The sequence below is a fragment of the Panthera pardus genome, unplaced genomic scaffold, assembly GCF_024362965.1.
Source record: "Panthera pardus isolate Hobbes unplaced genomic scaffold, ASM2436296v1 HiC_scaffold_16, whole genome shotgun sequence".
Classification (NCBI taxonomy): Eukaryota; Metazoa; Chordata; class Mammalia; order Carnivora; family Felidae; genus Panthera; species Panthera pardus.
In genome coordinates this window covers 5,862,676-5,889,267 of record NW_026526721.1, presented here as the reverse complement: position 1 = coordinate 5,889,267, position 26,592 = coordinate 5,862,676, and the positions used below count along the sequence as shown (strand labels likewise).

Below are 26,592 nucleotides of genomic sequence, written 5' to 3'. Positions count from 1 at the left end.
TCGCCTAGCATCTTGCTTTTTTCACTCAATTATTTATCTTGGAAAACTTTCCATATGCATATATAAAGAGCATCTTGATCCATTTTTATAGCTACAAAATTTTCCATTGTGTGCTTGGAATGATAATTTATTTGGCTGGCCCTGTCATGACGGTCATTTAGATGGCTTCCAAGATTTTGCTTCCCCTCCTCCAGACCCTGGAAACCACCAAAGTACTTTCTGTCTCTATGAATTTGACCACTCTTGGCACCTCATACAAGTGGCATCATTTGATGCCGTACTTTTAATCTGGTGTATTTCATTAGCATGATGCCTTCAAGGTTTTTCTATGTTGGAGTGTGTGTCCAAATTTCCTTCCTTTTTAAGGCTTTTACATACATATTGCACTGTATGTAGAGACCACATTTTGCTCATCCATTCATCCATGAATAGACTTTTGGCTTGTTCCCACCTTTTGGTTCTTATGAATAATGCCACTATGAATATGGGGTTACAAATATGCGTTCAAGTCCCTGCTTGCAGTTCTGTTGGGTATCTACTCAGAAGTGGAGTTGTTGGACATGATAACTCTATCATTAAACTCTATGTGTAATTTTTTGAGGAACTTTCATACTGTTTCCACAGTGGCTGTAGCCTTTTACATTCTTGCCAACAGTGCACCGGGGTTCCCGGTTCTCCCCGTCCTCGCTAATACCTTGCTTTTTTCACTCAATTATTTATCTTGGAAAACTTTCCATATGGATATATAAAGAGCATCTTGTTATTTTCTGATTTTTTAAAATAATAACCGTCTTAATGGGTGTGAAGTGGTATCTCATGATTTTGATTTGCTTTTCTCTAATGGTTAGTAATATTGAGCACATTTTTATGGGCTTTTTGGCCATTTGGGTGTCATCTTTGGAGAAAAGCCTATTCAAGTTCTTTGATCATTTTTTAAAAGGATTTATTTATTTATTTATTTATTTATTTATCAAGGATGAGCAGGGGAGGGGCAGGGAGAGAGGGAGAGAGAGAATCCCAAGCGGGCTCTGCACTACAGGTGCAGACGTGGGGTTTGAGCCCACGAATCATGAAATCATGACCTGAGCCAAAACCAAGAAACAGACACTTAACCAACTGAGCCACTCAGGCGCTCCACTTTTTTATATATTTAAACACCACGATACATTTGTTACTTTTGATAAAAAATATATAACAGGCAGTAGTTATAACATAATGACTTTTCTGCCTCACATTAAACAGAATTTATCCTTTCCTTTCCAACTCAATGATGTCTTGCCCCAGTGACTTCACCGCTCTGCAGGACAGGAAAAACTGAGGTGTCGGCCATGATGCAAACATCCAGATGTTGCTGTTGTCGAGCCAACACTTTCGACTTCTTGGTGTAAGATTTTCAGTTCATTTATTTAACATTTAATATGATCCTGCTATAGTGGGCACTGTTCTTGCAGTTGACAAAAGGAAAGTGAACTAGAAATTGTTACTGTCTTTGTAGATCTTGCAGATGAATAGACAAATAATTATAAGAGAAGGTGCAAGGGCTGTAGGTCAATGGGAATGCAGGGAATGTTCTTGGGCATTACTCTAATTAGAAATGTCTTGGGCTCTATCATGTGAGTCCAAAGACATAGAGGACTGTTACTCTATAAGATAATCATAAATTAGAACCAGAACAAAGGCTATTTGCAATGTCTCCACCCTAAACTCATCACTTTCCTATAGGCTCTTCAGCTACAAACTGGTACAAAGGTGGGGTATAAATTCATAAAGTCACAAGAGTAGCGAATAGTGGAGATGAGTCATTCTAATTAAATTTTTCTTGAACACCTACTGGATGACCAATATTGTCTTAGGCAGGGTCAGAAAAATACTTCTCTGATCTTCTCCACCTCAGCCTTGTAGTAAATCCACCTCCTGGGGCAAGACTGACAAAAATGGCATATGGTGCTTATGACAGACATCACCAATTGATGGTGGCTTTTACCCACTTAGTCCATGGTGGCTTCCCAACCCATGGCCATCAGTCAATAAGAGTTGGCATTATAGATTAAGCCCATTTGCTATTTGGTTGCTGAGGTCTCTATTTGGGTCTCCTCAAATTTGGGGGTCTCTATTAACGTCTGTTGCTTGGAGGAGAGCAAACTTGAGTGATTCAGGGAATGAAGCCAGAGAGGCTGTCCCCTTCTGGGCCTGGATTCTGGTGAGTTAAGGTTGCCACCTCTTTTTTTACTCCTAAGTTTATAATTTCTCTTTAAAAAATATTATGTTTAAGAACAAAAGCTTCAATGTGCTGGCCCTTGAAAAGAAACAGTCATTGCAGGCTTTCATTTGACTGATGTGTTCACGCATTTGTTTTCATCCTGTTCGTCTCTGTATCCCGAGCTCCTGCCATAGTGCTTAGGACATGATAGGGCTCAGAGAACATTAGCTGGATGAATGGCTGAATTTACAGGAAGCCAGAGTGTTGAGACTACCCATTTGGTTAAATAAAAGTACACGTAGATGGTAGTATAATTACCAAGTCACTGTTTCCCAGGCAAGGAGGAGTGTTCTCTGATAAGATTGCTACTTGAAAGCCATGTATTCAGGTATTCATCCATTCATTTATTCATTCAGAGTATGTTTGTCTTGGGTACTTGAGGGCAGACCAGGAGCATGATCCCCCAACCCCATGGAGCTTCCAGTCTAGTTGAGGTGACACACCTTAGACAATTAAATACACAACTACAAACTGATAAATACTGGAAGAGAGAGTTCAAGAAAGATGCAGTTTAGATGGGGTGTAAAGTAATCAAAACCACAATGAGACACCACCTCACACCTGTCAGAGTGGGTAACATGAACAACTCAGGCAACAACAGATGTTGGCGAGGATGCGGAGGAAGAGTGTTTCTTTTGCACTGCTGGTGGGAACACAAACTGGTGCGGCCACTCTGGAAAACAGTATGGAGGTTCCTCAAAAAATTAAAAATAGAACATCCCTACGACCCAGCAATTGCACCAATAGGTATTTATCCACGGGATACAGGTATGCTGTTTCGAAGGGGCACATGCACCCCCATGTTTATAGCAGCACTATCGACAATAGCCAAAGTATGCAAAGAGCCCAAATGTCCATCGATGGATGAATGGATAAAGAAGATGTGGTATATAGATACAGTGGAATATTACTTGGCAATCAGAGAAGAATGAAATCTTGCTATTTGCAACTATGTGGATGGAACTAGAGGGTATTATGATAAGCAAAATTAGCCCAAGAAAGGCAAATATCATATGACTTCAGTTATATGAGGAATTTAAGAGACAAAACAGATGAACATAAGGGAAGGGAAGCAAAAATAACATAAAAACATGGAGGGGAACAAAACATAAGAGACTCTTAAATATGGAGAACAAACGGAGGGTTACTGGAGGGGTTGTGGGAGGGGGGATGGGCTAAATGGGGAAGAGGCATTAAGGAATCTACTCCTGTAATCATTATTGCAGAATATGCTAACTAACTTGGATGTAAATTAAAAAATAAATAAGTTGTTAATAACAAAAAAGATGGGGTGTAAAGAAAGGTTGGCTGGTGAAGAGGTGGGGTGGAACTCGGCACTCAGTCCTTCACCTGGAGGTCTTCTGAGCCCTGACACACGCCCCCAGAAGGAAGGACCAAGAGGTACAAAGAAGCTTCTCTTGTTGTGTCGGAGGCCCCTGGGTTCTTAGAGTGAACTGTTGTCCTCCATGAGTATGCGGTGTCTTATCTAACATGCTCTACCTGTGGTGGGATCGGAGTGTGCTTTCCAACATCATTAAAATTTTAGCTGCTCAGACTTTGGTTCCAGAGAGGCAATAAACTAAATATTTAAGAGGGCCTAGGATTAAAGTAGACAGACAACCCCAAAAAAGTCTCCTACTTTGTAATTATAAAAATTAGCATATTTTCCACTTCATGAAAATGTACGCTTACAGTTTATTGGTTTTCACTTTATGGTGGCTTAACTAAATCTGAGCTTGGATTTTTAAAATTCCATAAAAATAGTGACTTGATTCTGTTCTATTTAAAGCTTCAATTTCTTTTCTCAATTTTATGAAACAATTTTAATTTTATGTCAGATTTCAAATCCTGGTAAGACTTTGGAATGCTTATGCTATTTGATTGGCTCCCTCCCTCCCTCCTTTTCTCCTTTTTCTTCCTTCCTTTCTTCCTTCCTTCCTTCCTTCCTTCCTTCCTTCCTTCCTTCCTTCCTTCCTTCCTTCCTTCCTCTGTGTTCTCTCTCTCTTTGCAAAATATAGAATTTGAACCTAAAAAAAAACCTCTAAAATTAAACTCTAAAAAAAAGCTAGAACCCGTCTTCTCTTCACTAATACACTCTGTAAAGTTTTTTAGTTATCTCTAGAGTAAGACAGAAGAGACCATTTTACAACCCTGTCTACCAATAAGGATAGATGTAGGAAACAAAATGTTTAAAGACTGATTGTTAGTATTCTCTGTTCATGTGACCATACTATCGACTTCCAGGAAGTCAATATTCATCAACTTTCCATTTGCTTCTGCATAACCAAGTCTTCCTATTATCTATTTTTCATCCCTGGTATCCGATGTTTGGGCCCACTTGCTGCTCCCTTGGCTGGGACAGTGCTTCGACTTCCTGAAAGTCCTTCTCAGGGTGGTCTTTGCAGCAGAGGATCAAGATGAATGTCCCTGGGGTTCTGGCGATAGCCCAGGATGGCTTACCAAAGGCATGAGGCTCTTGTGTGATCTCGTAGTTTCATATTTCCCCTATAATTGCATTTTTATTATGTTCCTATTTGTTTTAAAAATGTTTATTTCTCCAAATCTTCAAGCAACCTTGATGCTTTCAGATGCTTTATCAGGCACTTGTGCCCTACAGCTGTGTGTCTGAGGAACAGGGAGTACTTGGCCCAGATGAGCTGCACAATGTCTAGTTAAGGTTGATTGAATGCTCTTGGTGGTGGGCGGAGACTGGAGCCTGACCTTGTCATGTTGCCCGAGGAGCCAGCAACCTGCTGTCCCAACTGTGAACACAGTCCTACTCCCACATCTTCCCCACATGGCTCCTCAAGTGAGTCCACAGGAACCAGCAGGAAACTGGAGAAAAGAGGGCCACTTACACGTGGCTCAGTCAGGGCACTGTTTACATTTGTAGGGAGAATCTCTTTCTTGATAGAAGGCACCAAATGCAGCTTTTTCAATATCCTCCCACGTCTCCAAATGCCATCTCCTGCCTGAGGGACCTCCTTTATTGCCCCAGCTAGAGATGGGATCCTCCTCCTTCAAACCCACATGGCAAAAGCAAAGTGGAACAAAACAAAAGAAAGAGACAGAGTTGAACAGAAAGTGATCGAATTAGAGAATCATTATTTTGTCATTGCCACTAATTGGGTCAGGTGAAACCATGAGCTGAAAAGTTTGGGAGCAGGGTCATCATGCCGTGTCAGAGTAGCACTCCCCAGGCTATTTATTAATCACAAGGGGAAACTTCCCTTCCCATCCCAGCCACCTGTCAGCATCAGGGTCAGGGGAGAAGCTGACATCATGGGCTCCTGCTCTGATGAAAGGAGAAGGGCAGGCATCAAATATTTAGCATTCTGGCCCAACACGTTGCACCTGAATCTAATAATGAGGCCACCATGAGACAAAATCAGACTGCATGACATTCTACAGAACAATAGGCTTGGACTCTTAAAAAATATGGTACTAATGAAAATGAAAACAAAAACAGAGGCAAGGGATCTGTTTTGGGTAAAAGGAGACAAAAGAGGCATGAAGATTGTGTGGTCCTTGGTAGGGGTCTTGGATAGCTGGGACATATGAATACACACTGTGCATTTGATAATGTTATTTATCAGTGTTAAATTCCTCAGGTGTGACAGTGATATTCAAATTATGTAGGAAAATATCCCCTTTTTTTTTTTTTAAAGAAACATTTGGGGATGAAACCTTTGGGGATGAAGGGTTATAAAGACTTGAACTTACTTTCAAATAATAGATAAATAGATAAGGATAGAGCCAGCACCAGAAAGAGAGAGGGAGAGAGAGAGGGAGGGAGGGAGGGAGGGGGAGAGAGAGAGAGAGAGAAAGAGAGAGAGAGAGGAGGGCAAGCAAATGTTGGGGAGATGTGCATAGTTGGTGATGTGGGTTCAAAGGTATGTGAGTGTTTATTGTATTGTTTTACTTTTTTTTTTGTAGATTTGAAGTTTTTCACACTTAAAAAAAAAAGATCCATGGCAACATGGCAACATTCCTATCTACAACTCTCATTTGGCAAATTTTAATCTTGTGCTCCAGTTGCTTGTGGGTGTTCTGTCCTAGTAAGGTGCTGACTTTTTCTCTCTCCTGCATTCTACAAGCACCCAATGAGGCTAATTCATGGCTTGCAAGCCACCATACAGATTCCATAAATATCACTTGCATGAGTGCTGTGTACTAATACCTTGAACATTGAGTAAATGAATGAGCTTCTCCTCTGGGGCAAGTCTCTCTTGCAAAATCTCTTTCGTAAGGAATTTTCACCTCTGTGGTCATGAAGGTCTTGTGGGTCCTTTCAGCATTCAGGCTCCACGTTCAGGATGCTGTAGGTCTTGACCTTGAAGGCCTGACCTTCATCTACACAAGGTGATGGGAATTTTTGTGTGTGTGGCTTATATGAGAGAGCTGCCCAAATAACTTGAAAGTAATGGAATAATAAGGCTTTTACAATGAAGGAGAGATGAGGCACATTTAAGATGATAAAGTTTTTATGAAGTTATGTTTTAAGCACGGACAATAGAAGGGAAATGCACATTTAAGTTAGAACAGTCAGTTTTTGCAAAACAATATATTTATTCAAGGTTCAGGAACCTTGTATATTTTTCTCATTTCCATTTGACTTGGGAAGCACTTGTTAATTTTATAAAGGGGCTCTGTGATGGCGATGAGAGGCTCTCAACCTTCACATCACATCCCAACGAAGTCTTGGGACTCTCACGATCTTTTTCTCGAGTACCGCACAATTTGTTGCTTTTCTGAACCCATCCTGGATGGAGATGAAAGCATATAGCTTCTTCACTGAAGAGACAGGTTGATAGTGAAGGACTGCTCCCCTTCTCTTAGGAGGACTGGTGTTTTTCCAGTGGGGTTCCTTCATGAGTTTTGAATTCTGAGCACCTCCAGGTTGGGCTGGATACTGATGGGGACTCCTGCTGCTGCTGAGGCTCCAGGTGGAGGGGTCAGCACTGTTCCTAGGGATGTACAGGAAAGCAGACACTCCACCTACAGTTCAACCCCATTATCAGCCAGACGGCCAGCTGACTGCCTTCCCTAGCTCACCTGCAAAGCAGGCACACCTTGCCAAGGTGAGCGTTATTACTTCTTGGAGACAAGGCAGTTGGTCTCACCCAATGAGAGGGATGTTGCTTCTACAACATGACCTTGTTGTTGCCCCCTTGCAAAGCAATAAACCCTGGTATGATTGTGCCCAGGAGTGTTTGGCTTCTTCCCAGGGCCAGCTTCCATTACAGGAGCCTCCTTGCTGGCTGTGAATGGGTTTGTCTTCATCTGCAGGAAGGAGGACACTATTCTAATGAGATTGTTTACCTCCAAATCTTTCCCAATGATTGGAACAGTGTCTGTGTTCTCAATTCATAGGCTTGCAAGTTATTGGAGGATATAATAAAATTCGACCAAAGCCCCCGCTAAATTCTACGTGTCATGCTTTGCTTTTGTTATTGTTTTTGACTCTATTTGAATTTTTTGATTCCAGTCTGGAGCACGAAGAGATCCCCCTCTTCTCTTCCAATTTCATGGACCAGTGGGGCTGAAGGGTATATTCACAGGGCACACTGTTGTTTCTCTCATCTTGGGTCCTGTGGTGTCCCAATGATTGACTTATTTGAATATTTAAATTTTACTTTATATTAATTTTTTAAAATAGGAAATATATTTGCAAGACTTGAAATTCAAAACAATGAGATGTTTCCACCCATTCCATCTCCCACCTGCCCTGTGCTATGATCCTCTACTTGCCCTCAATGTCCATTTTATGCTCTCTTCTGCCCTGTCAGCCTAAAAGCTGCCCTGTGAAGTGCACTGACTAGCCTTCTTGCCCATCAGCCAGGAGGAGGTGCTGTCAGGGGGTCGGGGAGAGTGCTGGAGGGAGCCTGGGTGGTATATACGTATACAGTTTTACTCTCCTCCTTAGACGAAGGGCAGCACAATTTTCACTGGATGGTATATCTTGGAAGTACAGTATATCAGTGCATAAGGAGACTCCTTCTGTTCTCTCTCCTTTTCTTCTTCTTTTCCTCCCTTCCCTCCTGCCCTCCCTCGTTTTCCCCTTCCTTCCTTCCTTCCTTCCTTCCTTCCTTCCTTCCTTCCTTCCTTCCTCTCCTGCTCTAGTCCTGCCTGAATTAATAAAGTTTTTGTTCACATTTGCTGTGTGTGTCAGGGTTGGGGGCGGAAGGTAAGTTGTATGTCCCGTGGTGTGGTCCCACTGAGTGGGAGAGGGAATCTGTGTTTGGGTTCGGATGTTCCCAAATCCACCTTCTTAGGGGATTGAGCACCAGGATGTTTGGGAGCTAGAGAGAAAAAGAGATTGGGAGAGTGGCAGGGAAGGCCGAGAGATAGGGATGGGTGGGTAGGTGGGGGGAGGTACAGTGTCTTTGACCACAGTGGGTCAGCACTGTCTTTTGCTTCACCTTTGCAAAGCTTTCTCCTCAGCCCTTTGGTCTACAATGCGTGAGCCCAGGGGAGCCCTTGGTCCTGTGACCTCAATATGTGCTTGTTGTCTGACAGAGGAGCTAAAAAGCAACCTGCATTAGGGTCTATCAAATGAAAAAAAAATGTTTTAGCTATATTTGACTCAGGTTTTAATTTATTCATGGGGCTGATGGCCTCCCAGCATGTTGCCCATCTGGCATCGCTATCTGGGAGCACTATTTAATCTGAGGAGCTGAGAGCCTTTGACCCCCTTCTACTTTCCATTCCCAGTGGCTGACTTACTTACGCTTATCAAGTAAGAGTTACTAGTTCAATTTCCCTTCCAAGAAAGGAAGGAAAGAAAATGGCCATTCTGGAAAAAAGTGGGAGGCTTTCTTAGAAGAAGGTTTTTGGGGGAAGAAGTCACAAGGTATAAACAACTCAACAAGAGCAGTGGAAAGCCGTTGTTCTCCACTGGGAAGTTCTGCCAACATAACTATAGGGTCATGAGAGAGGAGAACTCTCCTGCTTTCCCACCTGGAAATGTTTTCCTTTGAGCTTTTTGACTGAACAGAAAATCCATCTTGACTTGGAGGTGGGCAGTACAAGTCATTCCTACCTGCATTTGGAGACCCAGGCTCTGTCAGGGGCAAAGCAGGCACAAGCTTCCAGAGAGAACAGTCTGAAAGGGGATCTCAGGCAGGACCCAACTTCCAAAGGTGACCAGCTTGCCCACAGCTTCCTTTTCTGCTAGGCTTAGGTGCCCTTCCTCCTGAAGTTATTTAGAATAACATGGCCCCTAAATCTAGAGCCCTGGCAAACAGGTGTTGGGTATGGCTGCCCTTTCATCAAGTTTCTTGAAACCAGAAAAGAAGAGTGGAGGCAGAGGTATACTTTTATCATCACCCTTTCTAAACTGCAAGAAATAATTATTGAGGCCTTTTTTAAACACATTAATTCCCTTGTCTGAATAGAGATTGAAATTTGTTAACTGATAATTAATGTCTTTTTTGCCTTTTAATTAAAAGTTAACTGCCAGTGGAAAGTGCCAAGGAAAATTCTCATGCTGTACGCAGTCAGTTAATGCTTCTGTGCTTTCCTGACCCGTGGCCAGTTGGAGGGCCAGAGGGTGGCATCTGCATGCAAGTGACAGGTTAGGGACTTGGGGAGCTTGAAATAAAAGTTATTTCTTTTATGCAAAATTATGCAAAAGGTAAGCCTGGAATAATTAAAAATGAAATCCATGTCCAAGCCCATAACCCCTTGAGCTACCATTCCAAGACCTGATTCCTGCTTGCTGGGGAGGAGAAGAAAGCTTTGTTTTGTCTTCCTGAGGAAGACTGATGAGTCATCACAGATAATAGCTTTCTCCAGTATTTTCCATAAGCAGAGGACAGCTGGCCACCATACTCTAAGTCTCCACTGGGATGATACCTCCTTTTTGCCCTTCCAATTGTCATGAGCTGTCACAGATAGCGTTTAAAATTTCCCCAAAGGATTTTCTTCCCACCATTGTTTATACCTTAGTTAACGGCACGTGCTATGTTGTGCCCAAGGTCAGGGGGTGGGACACAATGTTCTTACCTAGAAGTTATTTTTTTTAGTGCATTTTGCATCATCCAAGTTTAATTTGCATCCTTGTAGGATTCATATTTACCATTTATTGACTCTTATTATGTGCCAAGCACTGTGCTATAGCCCTGAAATGTTGGTTGAAACCCTATGAAATTGCAGATTATTCAAGTGTTTGACCTATAAAACTGGACATTTCCTATGGTTCAACCTAATACCCAATTTCACCTAATCCTCACAATAGATCTAAGGGGGAGGTATCATTTAATTCAAGCTTTGGATGGTGAAGAGCCACGGGTGAGGGAGATTAAGGTATTTGCTTCAGGCCACATGGCTGGTAGGCTGGCAGAGCCAGCCGTCTTATTCTAAATAGCTTGTGTGTTTCCACCTTGCTCTGGGGCCAGGACAGGACCCACACATGTGTGTTTCAAAATGCTTGGACTGAAATTCGGGGCTTTTCAACAGGATGCAACACTGTATTCTGAGGAGGCACTTCAGGGGGCTGGTTTAGTGTCACAGTGACTGGGGAGGGGGCCCTTTTGGCATTTACTAGGTGGAACAAGGGGACTAAGTAAGCTGCAAAGTGTGCGGAGGTCCTGAACAATGACCAGTCATTGTGCTGCAATGTCAACTGCTTCCTCTTTAGCAGCGTGGCCCAAATGAATGCCAGGTTTCTTCAGACAAAAAGATCTGAGACTGCCAGTGTCAGGGCCAGCCGCTGGGGCCATGATTTTTTTTCCTGGACATAGTCAAGCCATCCAGGGGTGGGCATCTAGCTAAGCTGGGTTAATTTCTGGGAAATCTGGCCACATGTACACACAGAAACCCTGTGCAGCAGAAACCACACATGTGAACTTGGGCTTGTGGGTGGCCATCTTCTATTCATATGTGACCTTGAGTACCTGGGAAGGCCAGTTAGTGAGGAAAGAAGGTAGAAGCCAATCATCAATACCTGCTGGTTTCCTAAATCCGTCCCTCCAGGGACTCTCCAGGTCCCAAGTCCAGCCTCCTTCTTGATCACCTGCCTTCTTGTCCTTGGATTCTAGGACACAGCCCACCTCCCTGCAATCAATCCTTCTCTTTGGCTGACACCAGTTGGAAGTGGCTGCTGGTTTTGAAACTAAGATAAGCCTAAGCAAGAGAACTGTACCTGCTCTACCTTTGTGCACACATGATAGAATGTGGAAGATGAACCATTCTTCAGACTCTCTCGTCAGAAAATAAAGTTATCTTTCATGCAAATGAGAAGACACTCATCAATTTGACTCCACGGGAGGTTAATATTTTTAGAGCAGAAAAACTTAGCTTCCATTGTTCAAGGTGAATTTTCCATAATGAAAAAGGCAAATTACCTGTGAAACTGGCAGCTGTTATTAACTAAACAATTTCCAAAGGAAAATTTCCTGGTTTCTGTACTTAAAAACATTTTTACCCCTTTGAAATCCTTCTTTGAATTTGGTCTTGTTGTTCATCTGGAAATGTATCCAATATTCACCTATTTATTGTGTAGCTAATTTTCATAAAATGGAAATACTTTATTATAATTGGACTTCATCTTGAAGTAAGAACATGGGTGCTTTCTACATCAAATAACCATTGCGTCCGAATCCTTTTCATCCCGTGGATGTTTTGTGGGCAATAAGAGTAGCTATTTTCCTTGTGCTTGGATCGGCACTGCTTAAGTATTCCAGCTTAATTATCTTGAAGGCTTTATCTTCATCAAAGTCACCAAGCTACTTGGAAATAATAGCTCCAACATTGGTTAACAGAATTATGTGTGAATAAATCCCATCCTCAGATGCTGAAAGGAGCCATGACAACAGTAGACATTTATACCACTCTTATTTTTATAATTACAAGTATTAGATCCCATCATTGTGGAAAAAGAATACACTTCATTTTTTTTTTAATGAAATGTGCCTATTATACAATGGGAATCAGATTCTCAGCTCATCAGGCACTTGGGGAAATTCTTGGAGATCTGAGAATTTCTTGGAATTTTTTTGCCAGCATCAACTGTCCAGGTGACTGATCAGCGTTCTAGGTAACTTCTGGTGTTTTGGACTGTAACCCAGCTCCTGCAGAGCCCGTGGCTGTACCCCAGGCCTCCATCTGGATGATTCGTGTCTGAATCCCATTCACTCATTTATCTTTGCTCACACCTCAGGGGGCGAGAGGATGGCCTGTTGAATAGAGTTGGGATTTCCCATGGTCCAGAGCTTCAGGATGGCAGAGTGTGTGTGTGTGAGAGACACAGAGAGGTAGACTGTGATGGTGGATCTGTCCATCCAGAAGCCCTGGCACACACACATCTGTGCAGATGCCCTCTCAGCTCTAGGCACTGTAGCTGCTGTCGTAGTAATCCTCACACTTTCATTTCTGAGTTGTGGGATGTGGGCAGGGAGGCCAGCAGAATAATGACTTCCACAAATATGTCTGCATCTTAATTCATGGGACATGTGAATATATTACCTTGCAGGGCAAAAGGGACTTTGCAGGTGTGATTAAGTTAATGGTTTTGAGGTGGGAAGATTCTCCTGGATTATCCACATGGGTCCACTGTGGTCATAAGCGTCCTCCAGGATCTCACCAAGACAATTCAGGGAGAAGACGGTGAGGCTCTGGAGATGATGTTGAAGTTCATGGAGAAGACAGTGTGACTCATGGAGAAGACGATGTGGCTTCATGGAGAGGATGGTGAGGCTCAAAGAGATAATGATACAGCTTGACAAAGATGCTCTCTTGACCAAACTCTAGTCAGACCCTCTGAGCCCTCTTTTTGACTAGGCTTCAACCTTGGCTTATAAAATCTGCAGACTCTCAGCACAGATGATTTCACCTCCCACCCCACACTAAGAGACTTAAGCAAACACTAGCATAGTTTCTAACAGCTCAAGGCTGTGTCTCTAGGATGATGACTGCCCTCCCTTAAGTCCCGTCTGGGGGAGCTCAATGCTTCCAAAACCTGGGGGTAGGGAGATAGCCCTCTGAATCTCCTCACAGAGCTGCTACTTTAGAAAGCTTGTCATTATAGACATTATATGTCATTATAGACATTATAGAAAGAGCATTCTTTCTCTGCCCCTTGGAATATAAATCTACCACATAGAGCTATATTCTCAAGGGCCCCAAAGCTGTCCTGGGGTAACATTCAAGGAGATAACTCATTGCTTGCTCCTTGCTCTCAGTCCCTGCGGGAGGGTGAGGGCCTAACGTCAGTGGATGCCATACTCTAACCTGTACCACTGCCCTCTCTCCTAAAGACATGTGAAGTTTGTTTCTCTGTGAATAAGCACCAACGAACAAATCCAAGTGGCCTAATCACATGGACCAATGCCACTTAATACCCCTTAGTGCTTTCTATTAGCACATCCAGGCCTTTACAAAGTCCCTTGATTTTTGTCCAGGAAGTTGAGTTCAGTTCATGCTGGACCCTCTTCTCTATTGGAATAATTATGACTGAATGAAGTTTGTCTTTACCACTTCTGGTGTCAAGCTTGTTGATCTTTGACGAGCACACAGGAGACAGTGGAGTTTCATCTGTTTATAGCCCTCAGGCCTTTACTCCAGAGAGGGACAGACTTATACCACATTTCATCCAGCAACTTTCCTCGGTCCCTCATCACTGCAAAAAGTCTCACTTCTTCTGAAGCTTCAAGCCAAAGCCCCTTCACAGATGGATAAGGTGAACAAAATTTAGACACTGTTGAAGGGAGGCAGGGACTAATGCAATCAGGTAAAACCTCCTTGTTGCTCATGCCTCTGGGTCCAGACTGAGAGAAGTACTTCCTTTTTTTTTCTGCTCTGGGAACTGTACTCTGCACTTTCTGAGGTGAGTGAGCCCAGTGATATCCTGGTCCGGTAGACTAACCACACCATGCATTCAACTGGAAAAGTACAATGGCCAGTAACAGAAGATGCATTCCTGGCAGATGTATGTTGAGTTGGTGCTCGGTCAACTGATACTAGTACCCATGGATTCCCTTTTTGTTAACCTGTTAATTCAGTCCAGTTTTCACCTGTAAGAATTCTTCATGCCCATAATTACCTCCCTTCTGTACCTCGAGATGCAGTCTGGCCTCCTGACTCCAGGATGCTGACGTAGCTGGCCCTGCCTAACTCTTCTCATTTGGAGCATGATTCACTTACTCATAATCTCAGGCCCTTTCTATCCCTTGGCTCTGGGCTTCTCTGTCTCCTGCACTCAGCAATTCTTTGGGTGACCTCTAGGGGAACTTCCACTGGCTCCTCCCTTCCTGTGTCTTGGCTCCACCCTCTCCTATCTTCTCCAGTCCTTGGTCCTCCCATGCCAATCTACATACGGTGAGTACCACTGGCCTGCCACGGAGGCGCTGGTGGGCCCCCTCCCTTCTCCCAGGGGCGAAACCCCTTCCTGTAGCTATTCACCTAATTCCCTATATCTCTACCCCCTAGGCTGGTATTTTCACAAGTTTCTGGCTGCTCTTTCAATAGTTGAAATACCTCATGTAGTTCTAGGTATTTTTCTGTGGCACTAGAAATCAAAGGGTGCATAGGACCCTAAAGGATTACTTCTGTCCATGGATCTTATTAAAGGCATTGCTATTACAATTAAGCGGTATGTGTTTACGTGGGAGTGGGCAGTGAGCTTGTCTACACTGTAATGTTCTGGGTAAGGATGTTGCTGTAGATGGCATTCTGGCCCTTAGACTGTTCAGGCCAAAATTGGGCCACTGAATGGAATGTTATTACCCAAAATGTTTTTGACTTGCAGGTATGTGGTTGCAGAAACTATTTTTTTTTCAGAAGAGGAAACCATTTTTTGGAAGCCTTTTCAGAAGCCTTTTTCTGGTCAGTTTCTCTATATGATGAAAATGGCCTTGCCTTTTGGGATGCAAGTGTCTAATGGCGTTTATGCATTCTTAAGCTTCAGTCACCACAATGATGCTTTCGTCAAACTATCTCATTTACGAGGCCAGTAACTCTGAGGCTGCTCTGGTGGAACATTCTACTTGCTGCTCCCACCCCTCAGCTGTTTAATTAGGGGATTAAATTTTTCTAAAGACTTTTAGTTTCCTGCGTTTAATTGACTGAGATTTTTCCTAATTTTACAATGTTGGTAATAAGTTCTCCAGCATGATTTAGTATTTGGAATTATTTAAAGCAAGTATTCATATTAAATGGAAGGAACTTACCACTTTTTATGCTAATATTTTATAGTCTGGAAAGAACCAAAATGACATGAAGGTTTTGCAGATTAATTTTGGACCTCATTTTTGCTTTCATTTTGAAAGATATTAGCACAATTTCCCAGCATTCTACTGACATATGCATTAGGTCCAGATAGTGATGACCATATATAATTCTTTCATGACCCACTTAAATGCTGTACAAGTTGGTGTAGGAGAAGATGCCACTGGGAATATATTATGGTTGTTTACTTACTGTCGCCCCTTTCCCCAGCTTCCACATCACACACACACACACACACACACACACACACACACACACACACACACCATGTCTTTGTCTTGCTTTTGTATGCAGTATAACTCCTAGTACAAGAAAGATTCTATTAAGGGGCAGGAGAGAACAATATTAGTGGTATCCACTGTGTTAATACATCCAAGAAGAAAAACCATGATCAAATTTTAAATTTTGATTACCATACAAATTTTTCTTGAGGGAAAATAGTTGGATTGTCTGAATTCAGGGAATTGGAAGTTAATATCGTGGGTAGCAACAGCTAAATTACCCATGTCCCTGGCATTTTTATTTCCAAGATCACTTGGAGATTCTCACATAGACACTGAGATGTGAGACTCATTGCCTCCAATATGACCCACATTGCCTTCTCTGGGATGCTCTTGTAATCGTAAACTGCCACTGTGATATTTATGAATTCTACCAATCCCTTGATAGCCCTTGAATGGACATTTCCTTTGATATCAATGAGTCCAACCATATCATCATATGTGCTCCTATGCAGGAATTTTTCCATGGTATTTTCAAGCACACAAATTTTGGAGTCAGACTGCTTATTTCCAAAGGTAAGACTTCACAGTTACTAACTTTGGGATTCTGGGGAAATTACTAACTTCTCTGAACTGCATGTTCTTTGAAAAAAATGAGGTTAATAAAATTGCCTATCTTACTCAGTTTTGTGGGAACTAAGTGTAATAAGTCACCTGCATCAGGGGCTACACAGATGGGGTCATCAGGAGGCAGGAACCACACTGGTTTTCACCCAGACAAACGTTTGTATAACAGTTGATAATGAGCCGTACAGTTGCTGAATGGCTGACCAAAGAGGCAAAAAGAGAATTCTAAGTTGTCATAGAGGTGTCCCTTGAAGGCAGCTATCAACCTGGGGGCTGGTGAACAAAGGGAAGAATCTGGGATTATTAAAATCTAGAAGCTTAGGGGAAGGACCTCAGGGAATTGAAGTTCAGACCTCTGTCAAGCAGGTGTCGTTCTGCTGGTGCAGTGTCTCTTGTGGGGAGTGTAGGGAGACTGGTTCTGCAGATGTGGGGAAAACCACTAACTAGATCAAGTCTGGAGGAATTGCCAGTCTTGAGGTGAAGAAGCACGGCCACCAATGGGAACAGGGATCAAACAGAAGGAGCAAGAAGGGAACAGGAAGGAACACACCCGTCCTGCCACCTCCAGGCTTGCAGAATCCTGACCATCCATGCTCTCCCTTGGTGGATTCTGGAAGGGAATGGCTGGCCAACTTGAAATGTGGTTTGCAGAATCCCAGATATAGAATCGTAGAATGGGGCTGTATGAAAGAGAGTCTACAAGCCCACCATCTCTGCAGTTGTGTCTATGAAATGAACAATAGTTATTTTCATGCTTTTTTTGCATGCCTGGTCATTTTTGGATCCTCGACATTACAAATGTCATATTGTGGGGTGCTAATTTTACTGTAGTCCTTTAAAGAGTGATGGGTTGTTTTCCTGGCATGTAATTAAGTGAACTGTGGGTCACTTTGAGTCTTTTGAGGGCTGGTGTTAGGCTCTGTTGTGGCGAGCCAAGAACACCCTTTATTCAGGAACTAATTTAACCCTACTTCTAAGGCAAGGCCTGTGTATTTCTTTTTTTTTTTTTTTTAATTTTTTTTTTAATGTTTATTTATTTTTGAGACAGAGAGAGACAGAGCATGAACAGGGGAGGGTCAGAGAGAGAGGGAGACACAGAATCTGAAACAGGCTCCAGGCTCCGAGCTGTCAGCACAGAGCCCGACGCGGGGCTCGAACCCACGGACCGCAAGATCATGACCTGGGCTGAAGTTGGACGTTCAACCGACTGAGCCACCCAGGCGCCCCAAAGCCTGTGTATTTCAAGGTCACTCCATTTTGGCTGGTGGGAACAGGAATGATTTCCAGTTCTGTGGCATCTCCAGGAATTGTCCAGGGGCTCTTTCCCCAGCATTGGGAAGTTTCCTCCACTTTGGTTTCAGAGGGTATTTTTTGCAAAGATCAGTATTCAGTCCAAGGCACCAGGGAACCTTCTGCAGCTCTCTCACTACAGCAACCTCTTCTCTGCCATCCAGTCTTGCAAACCTTGGTCTCCCTGGTGCCCCCTGGTGAAAGCAATGCCCTCATTGTGTTTTTCAGACTTCCATGGTATACACTCTCTAGCCCTCTATCAAACCTTGGCTGACATGAAATGCAACACTGTCCAAGGTGATGTTATGCAATATTCTGTATCGGTGGATTAAATGCTCTTTAAACCTCCAGACAGTGGTGCTAGAATTGGATAGATAGAGGCCTGTGGGCAGCAAAGGAAATACACCAGAATATATGCCCATTCCAGTTAAGGTGAATTACTGTCTCTTCCAGGGTAGGGGTCTAAAGATGTCAGCTTGCAACCAAAGGGTTGGCTGATCTCCTTGAGGGATGGCGTCATATCAGGGGGCTCACACCTTCTAATCTTCCTTTTATTTTTTTTTAAGTTTATTTACTTATTTTGAGAGAGAGTGTGCAGGCGTGGGAGGAGGGGAGGGGCAGAGAGAGAGAACCCCAAGCAGGCTCCATCCTGTCAGTGCAGAGCCCAATGCCAGGCTTGAACTCACGAACCTTCAGATCATGACTCAAGCCGAAACCAAGAGCTGGACACTTAACCAAGTGAGCCCTGTAGGTGCAGCAGTTCTCCTTCTTAATAAAGAAGGAAGACAACACACTTGCCAGATCAATGACCACACACCACATACCTGAGGCCACATCAGTCTCCTCTGGGAGAGATACCATGTCTGGCACAGCATGTCGGTTAAGCATCCGACTTCGGCTCAGGTCACGATCTCACAGTCTGTGAGTTCGAGCCCCGCGTTGGGCTGCTGTTTGGTTGGGATTGTGCAACTCTACTGACGTCTTCCAGGGTCTGTCTGGCTTCTGTAGAGATCAGACTGGTGAACTAAGTAAAGATAAGTTGGAAACCAACACTCCAGTCTCCTTTTGGTCTTTAAGGGTGGCACTGATCTCTGCTATTCTGTTGGAATATGATACTGTTTTTTTTTTATGATCATTTTGGCTGGGGTGGGGTGGTTTCAGAGATTTTACTTGGCTGTCCCCACAATGAGAGCTCTTACACCACAAGCCATGGGTCCATTGTGGAGATTCTGCCCATTGCCAAATATGTCTATTTCCAGTGGACCCACTCTGTGTTGCACCTGTGCCGGGACACCATTTACACTCAGCTCCCTTATACGCTAACAGACAGGCTAATGCTTTGAGTTCCCAGTTTCCACTTGTACCCTGTATTCAACAGTCGTCTAAATTTTAGGGTATTCTCTTTTTTATTTTATAGTTACTCAAGAAAATGGTCATGGGTCCTTCTGAGGAATAACTGGGAAAGTTAACACTACTCACTATGGCTATGATGTGGGTGGGTCCTTTTCCCTGGAGACCTGGCCCCCTTTTCGGTTGACTGCTTCTGAGTCTGTGAACTGGCTCAGATTGAAAACTGGGCAAGGAATCTTGACTTGTTATTGGGATGCTTGCCCTCAGCCTCTTGATTACTCACCTGGGGATCCTTGTACAGATTTGTATAGATCCTCGTACAGACATGTTTACCTCGATTAGGGTTTCTCATCCTCAGCACATGTTGCCCCAGATGATTCTTTGTTGTGGGAGACTGTTGAGAAAATCATAGGAAATTTATCAACAACCCTGGTCTCTACACATTAAGTGTCATAAGACTCTCCCTGACCTGATCTCACAAATGTTTCCTCCCAGTTGCGACACCAAAAAATGTCTGCAGACATTGCCAGCGTCCCCTGGGTGGGGGTGGGGGGGGCGGTCCCCTTGATCCTCCTCTAAGAAGCACTAGTATAGACTGAGAAAGGCCCTTTGTGGTGCCTTTATATGCTGTGTCTATGGATGCTGTGTTCTGTTAACATCTATCAACATAGCGCTCTGTGAGTCAAGCCCACTGGCTGCTCTCAGACCCTTCCACTCATCTTGATTATTGCACCCACCTGCTTTCAATGGTTGACTGTTGCCACTTGGCCTCCATTATTTCTGGATCCTATCATCCCTGTTGCCATCAGGAAGCCTGGTTCTGTATTGGCCCTTGCAACAGTCCTGGCCTGAGTAGAATAGATACCACTGTGCTACTCAGTGCTGTTGGAAGCACATTTCTTATTGCCTTGGTAAAGGCAAAGCCCTCACTGCATATTTATCCAAAGTTATATGGTATGATAGCATATACCCCTAGCATGCCCTCATCACTGAGCCTTTTGATCCTCTCTTCCTCTTTTTTTTTCCCTTAGCAGTTCTGGCATTTCTACCTCACTCAGTGTGAACCACCACTTCCTTCAAGGTTCCAAAGCCATTCGAGCAGCTTGTTGGAATCACCTCTTGGGGTCTTGGCTGAATGATGAGTGTTCCATCATAGGAGAGTTTTCCCATCTCAATAAACTTTCTCTTGTCCCCACCTCTGGCTTTCTGCCTCCATCTAAAACTCAGAACCCAGCTGCATATGCATTTTCATCATGGCTTCTGCCAGTACGTGTTGGCCAAGCCCCAAGCTCCTTTGAGTTCTTCCCTTACCAGGCTCAACACTTGTGCCAGCTTATATAGTGATTTAACTCTGGTTATGAGTCTGGCAGTCAGGAAGGGAGGCGGGGAAGGCCTGGCATAGGCATGTGCTGTCTTGCAAGAGAGAAGCCTCCGTACCATCTTCAAGTACCAAGAACACTAGCCTTCAACAGGGAGGAGGAGGCCAGTGCTGTAGTCCCAGAGTGATCAGAGGGACCTGGGGGCTCAAGATATTTGCATGCATCTACCCACGACTCAGGATCTTTTTCCCTCCCATAGACCGTGACTTTGGCATAGATTAAGAGAACTTGCTTTCTCTGGCATTTGGCTACACTGTAGTTAGTCTTGGGCGTGTTCCTCTTTTTCTGCCCACAGTCATAGGACATGAGAATTTCTGTTTGCTGCTCGAGAAGCCCTGGGTTCCACACTCAGCCTTCATTTCCTGGTTAATCACTCTCGGCCTTGCCTTATTTTTCTCTATGGCCTTGACTTCCCCAGCAACAGCCTTCTCCTTCCATTGTCCTGCTAATTGTCTTTCTCACCTATTTCTGGAATGGCTCCCTGGAGAGAGGGGGATTCAGGCTGTGATCCAGACAGAACAAATGCCTCAGATGATCCAACAGGAAGCTTTGGAGCTGGAATGGATGACCCTGTAGAGTTGTCCTGAGTTGAGATAAGGGGCCAGGCATTTGTTGGATGTGGAGCTGACAGAACTGGATGTGGGTGGTCACCTGAATGACATGATGACCCTGAGCAAACAGGGCCCTTTGGCTGAGAGCAGCCTCCGAGGGAGGACTGAGTCGAGGGCTGAGTCCCTCACCAACACCCAGCACCTTGGGAACAAGCACTTCCATCCTAGGAGTGTGCGGGCCAGGGGGCTCCCCTAGAGTGTCCTCTAGAGAGAACCTCAGCCGTGGTCCAGATGTCTGAGTCTGCTCAGGCCACCACGGCAGAAGACCACACACATTTATGTCTCTCAGTCCTGGAGGCTGGAAGCCCAAGATCAAGGTTTCAGCAGGGCTGGTTTCTTCCGAAGGCCTCTCTCCTTGGCTTGTAGACGCTGCCTACTCCCCATGTCCTCACACGGCTTTTCTTCGTGCATGTGTGTCCATAGTATATCCTCCTCTTTTTATAAGAACGCCAGCCCCTTTGGAGTGGGGCCCCACCCTTATGACCCCATTTAGCTTTAATTGTGTCGGTAAAGACCCCATTCTACATACAGCTGCATCGGGTTTAGGTCTTCAAGGTATGAAGTTGGGGGGATGCTATTCAGCCTATAATGCCAGACAAGTGGGCTGGCTCTTCAGAATCACTGATTTGAAATTTTGGGAAGAGTTGCTGAAGCATGAACTGGAGGAGTTCACCTGTGCAGGAAGTGCACGCAGGGAAAATAGTTAGAAACTCAACAAAGCACAATTCTGAGAGCCATCGTGACTGCTGGGAGCAGACAGCCTTACCAGCAGGACAGGCATGGCCTTCAGCGATGGGCCAGGGATCCAGGCGTCAGAGATGGGATTGGGGGGGGGGGCTCTTTGAATGCAAACACCGCTGACCTTTTCATCAAAGAGGGAGCTGAGGAGGGTGACATGGGCTCTGCGAGCTCTCCAGGCAGAACTTATCCCCAGGACAGCCTTGGACCTTTAATTGAGCTAAAAGGGACTGCAGGTTGTAAGATGACCTTTTCCTCCATAAACGGAGTAATTTAAACCTGAAGAACAATAGTGGCTTCCGGTGGGCCTGTAGCACTTGACATTGGAAGATAAGACAAGACAGGTGCCCAGATCTGACCTGTCCGTGTCTGCCTCCCACACCATCCCCTTTTCTCTCCTATTTTCTGGTGACTTTTAAAGAAAAAGTGACCTCACAGCGTGCCAAGGTGGGCTGGAAATTGCATATGTAGTAAACACAAGTTGTTTCAGGAAAGTGCGAGCCATGGAGGGGGAGGGATGGAGGGAGGGGGAGTGCCCGAGGGTAACAAATTTCCAATATCTCCAAGAAATAATAAGATGTACACATCTCTGATGCAGAGTGCCCAGTTAGGGGTGACAGAAGAGATGGGGAAACACTCTTGCTGGATGGGAATGAAGGGGGCGGGGCAGGACAGCAGCCGTGCAATATTATTTGCTAAAACCTTGGGAAGCCACCGCCTAATGTTTCTTCTGTTAATCTATTTTTCCTTTAATTTAAAAAAATGTTTATTTATTTTAGAGAGAGAGAGAGAGATCATGAGTGGGGGAGGAGCAGAGAGAACAATACTGCACTGTCAACACAGAGCCTGAAGTGGGGCTCAAACCCACAAACCGTGAGATCATGACTTAAACCTAAGTTGGACGCTTAACCGACTGAGCCACCCAGGCACCCCTTTTTTCACTTTTAAAAGACAAAATTCTTACCTTGGAAGGTAAATCTTTTCATTTTATAGAGAAAAGAGTTTTCTTTATTCAGCAGCTTCCATACTCAGTGGCCAGTAGAAAACTTACTTGTTTGGAAGTGGGCTTTTTTTTTTTTTTAAGTTTATTTATTTATTTTGAGACAGAGACAGAAAGAGAGAGACAGAGAGAGAATCCCAAGAAGGCTGTCACTGTGGGTACGGATTCCAACTCAGGGCTCGAACCCATGGAACTATGAGATCATGACCCGAGCCTCTCAAACTCATGGAACCCTGCGATCATGACTGGAGCTGAAATCAAGAGTTGGACACTTAGTTGACTGAGCCACCCAGGCGCTGTGTTTGGGAGTGTTTTTGACAACTAACTCCGTGCACACATAGGGGATGGGAGAGAGAACAGAAGGGGGTGGCCTCACCCTCTGTCCACAAGCTTAAAGGCCAGGAGGGGAGAATCGAGACTTGTGCAAGCCAGCACGCACCCGAATCAGTCGTTGGAATAAACAAATGTTTCCTGGAGAGGTCTGTAGAACTACATTGCATGTCTACAATTGTGGCCATAGCCAGAGTGGCTTCCTGGCTCTGGGCCACGTGGCCTCCAGAGGTTGGCTGAGGGCTAGAATCTGCAAAGGAGATTAAAATTCAAGGCAGCAGGACGCAAGGTTGGGGACCAAAAGCAGGAGCTCACTGGGTCCACCCTTTGGACTAGGGAATGCTGAGCCTTAGGGATGGGGGCTGCATAGACACCCAGGGACCGCAGGGGCCTCCTGTTTGGGGGGACAGTGAAGGCAGAATGGAGGGAGGGGTCCAGCCACCGACGTTGGGCCAGGAAATCTCTGTCCTAGGAGGATGACCTCCTTCTCCCTCCGTCCATGCCTTCCACGTTCAGGGACGAAGCCTGTGCTGCACCTGTGCATGGCGTTCACAAGGAAGTAGAGAAGCAAAGGCAGGAAAATGACGCAGGGTGTCGGTTTTTTTTAAAGCTCCCACACCCTCTGAAATTGTATATATATGATGCATTTGGTATAAAAGTCTGATGAAAAGCCCCAGGTCATCAATATACAGTGGCCCTATAAATAACCCTAAAGGAGGATTTTGAAAGATTGCTTGGTTCAAGTCTGCACCTTCAGGCAGAATCACGCTCCCAAGAAGATGAAAATAATCTATCCATATTATCTGTTTTTTTTTCATAAATTATAGAGCCCCATGTCTGGATCTTAACTCAGCAATGTTGAAGTATTCCCCAAGATCTAATATATGAAGCTGTGCGTCTAATTCTCCTGAAGTTCTTTCAAAATTTATTTCTCAGCTCAATATATCTGTTGTTTCTATTTTTGCTTAGGTTGGCAGATGCACAATTTTAATATTTCTTAAATTAATTTTTAAGATTGAAAGCACCAGTGGAGGAGATGAGACACTGAGGAATGGTGAGGCTTTGCCAAGGTCACGTGGAAAACCATCGCTCAAGTCAAGGACTCAAGTTCTAAGCTTCTGGTTCATGACTCCATCTACCATGTAATACAGTGTTTGGCTAACATGACTCATGTGAGAGGGCCACATGGATTCTAAAAGGAGGTAGAGGGAGGAGGATGGGCAGGAGGCAGGAGGGAGCGAAAGTTTGGAAGGAGTGCGTGAGAAGTGTGTGTGTGTGTGTGTGTGTGTGTGTGTGTGTGTATTGTGTGATCACTGTTCTAAACAATGATCCTCAAACTTGACTGCTTATTGGAACCACCTGGAAAAGTTTAAAGACCATCTACTTACTGCCCTTATCCCTTGGGATTCCAAGATGAGGTCCAGGGACTCTTTGCAATCCTTGGTCTGATGGCTGGTCTGTGGGGACACCACTGCCCCAAGACAAGGGATGGGGCTGGGAGCTGTGGTCCCAGGGCCTACCTGCTGGGGAATGATAGAAGGAACATTCAGTGCCCGAGTGCCTGTGCAGCTGTCCCCTGAGCAAATGTGGAACCAGAACTGTGTGGGGTGCACCCTGGGATGCATTATGTGTAACCCCCAGGTCCTGGTTTCCCATGGCTGCTCTATGGGCACACTCAACTTCACTTTGTGTTTAAAACAGCTCCATGACCCATCGATTGGAGATAACTGTGTTATGAAAGGTGTCCCAGGGAAATCCACAGGGTTAAGTTGCATGCTACATGGCAAATACTGGTCTAACTCCCCTTGAGATCCTTCTATTCTTTCCCTAAAAGTCTTCTCCAGCACTTGCTATGACATCTGTATTAGTTTTCTAGGGCTGCCACAAAGTACCACAGGCTGGGTGGTTTCGACAACAGAAATGTATCCTCTCACGATTCTGGAGGCTGGAAGCTGGAAGGCCAAGACCAAGGGTTGGTTTCTTCTCAGGTCTTTTTCCTTGGTTTGTAGATGGCCATCTTCTTCTCCCTGTGTCTTCACAGGGTCTTCCTTCTGTGATGGGTCTGTGTCCTAATCTCCTCTTCTTATATGGACACCAATCCTATTTGATTAGGGCCCACCCATATGGTCTCACTTTAGCTTACATACCTCTTTTATGGCTCTATCTCCTCTATTTCTAAATACAGTCACATTTTGAGGTACTGGAGAGTTAGGACCTCAATATATGAATTTTGGAGGGGACGTAATTCAGCCCATAATGCCATCTATCCTCTCTTCCATACCCTTTATAACCCCCGATTTGTTCCAAATTGTATACTCTCCTTGGCAAAGCCACAGCCCATCCCGGACACCAGTTCTGGCCCCTCCCCTGGAAACACTAGCAGCCGTTTACTGCTCCCCAAACCCCAAGCTGTTGTAAATCCGTATGTGCACTTGTGTTATGAGAAAATTCATGTCTGCACTACAACCAGGCCAGCAGAGCACTGGCTGGTCCTCTGTGTCTCCTCTATTTGTCCCCTCTGCCTGAGCATAGCCTACAAAACCACACAAGGGACCCTCGTCAGGCAAGCACTGGGTGCTCAAAATCCCCAACCAGACAGGCTTTCCCTGGGGAAGGTGTGGTTTTGCCATTCATGCAGAGAAGGGAGCCCCGTCCCTCTTCTTCCAGTCGGCTGCGCCTGGGCAGACCCACCCTCCTCTGTCTCCCACTCCCAACCACTGGGGGACACTAAAGGCATCCTGTCTGGGCCCTCCCACGTGTGACAAGGAGGGGTGGGGGAGGAAAAGAATGAGGAAGATGCTGTAAGAATGTGCTGGCAGGCAGCTCCTTTGTTCGCAAAAGATTCGTGTGGTTGGGATAGACAAATAGGTAAACAGTAAAACCTCGGATTGTGAGTAACTTGTTCTGTGAGTGTTCCGCAAGATGACCAAACAGTTCTAATAAATTTTAACTCGATAAACGGGTGATGTCTTGCAATATGAGTAGCACGTGATGGGATCACAACTGAGCCAATGGTTCTTGAAGTTTGCTTTGATATACAAGTGCTTTGGATTACAAGCATGTTTCCAGAACGAATCATGCTCGCAAATCAAGGTTTTACTGTATATAACCCATCTCTGTTTCTCTGTGAACGAAGAGTTATTATAATGAATGTACCTGTCTTCCCATTGGAAGGGGACTTTCTGTAGACACATTCCCATGTAAAGTGGCTATAAGTTAAGAAGATTGGCTCCCACAAGCCTTAGGAGTTTTGTGTTTCTTGCTGCTTTCTGTTTGTGGTCACTCACGTTCGTATGGTAGATGCAAGAGCTCTGAGCCCTGGCTCCCGGCCTCAGCCTCCGCAGGTGGCGTGTACTCGCTGGTACCCACTGGGGATGTGTGGCTTTTCTCTCACTCACCGAGGTAGCCCTGAGAAAGGAGGTGAAAGGAGAGGCCACTGTGGCGTTGGCCAGATAGAAGACAATGGAGGGAATCAGAGACAGGCCCGAGCTCAGTGTTGGTTCATCATACAGCTATTGGCAGATTCTCCCCATGTGGGGTGATGGGTGAGGCCCCTGCG

General features: G+C 44.7%; 1 long non-coding RNA gene across 1 annotated transcript; it reads left to right on the top strand.

Annotated features, from left to right (window-relative positions):
* The first annotated feature begins 1,034 nt into the window (after window positions 1–1,034).
* Window positions 1,035–25,577, top strand: LOC128777227 (uncharacterized). Its single transcript, XR_008422407.1, has 3 exons — window positions 1,035–1,384; window positions 16,224–16,284; window positions 24,048–25,577. It is a non-coding gene; the product is annotated as an uncharacterized LOC128777227 (long non-coding RNA).
* The last annotated feature ends 1,015 nt before the right edge of the window (window positions 25,578–26,592 follow it).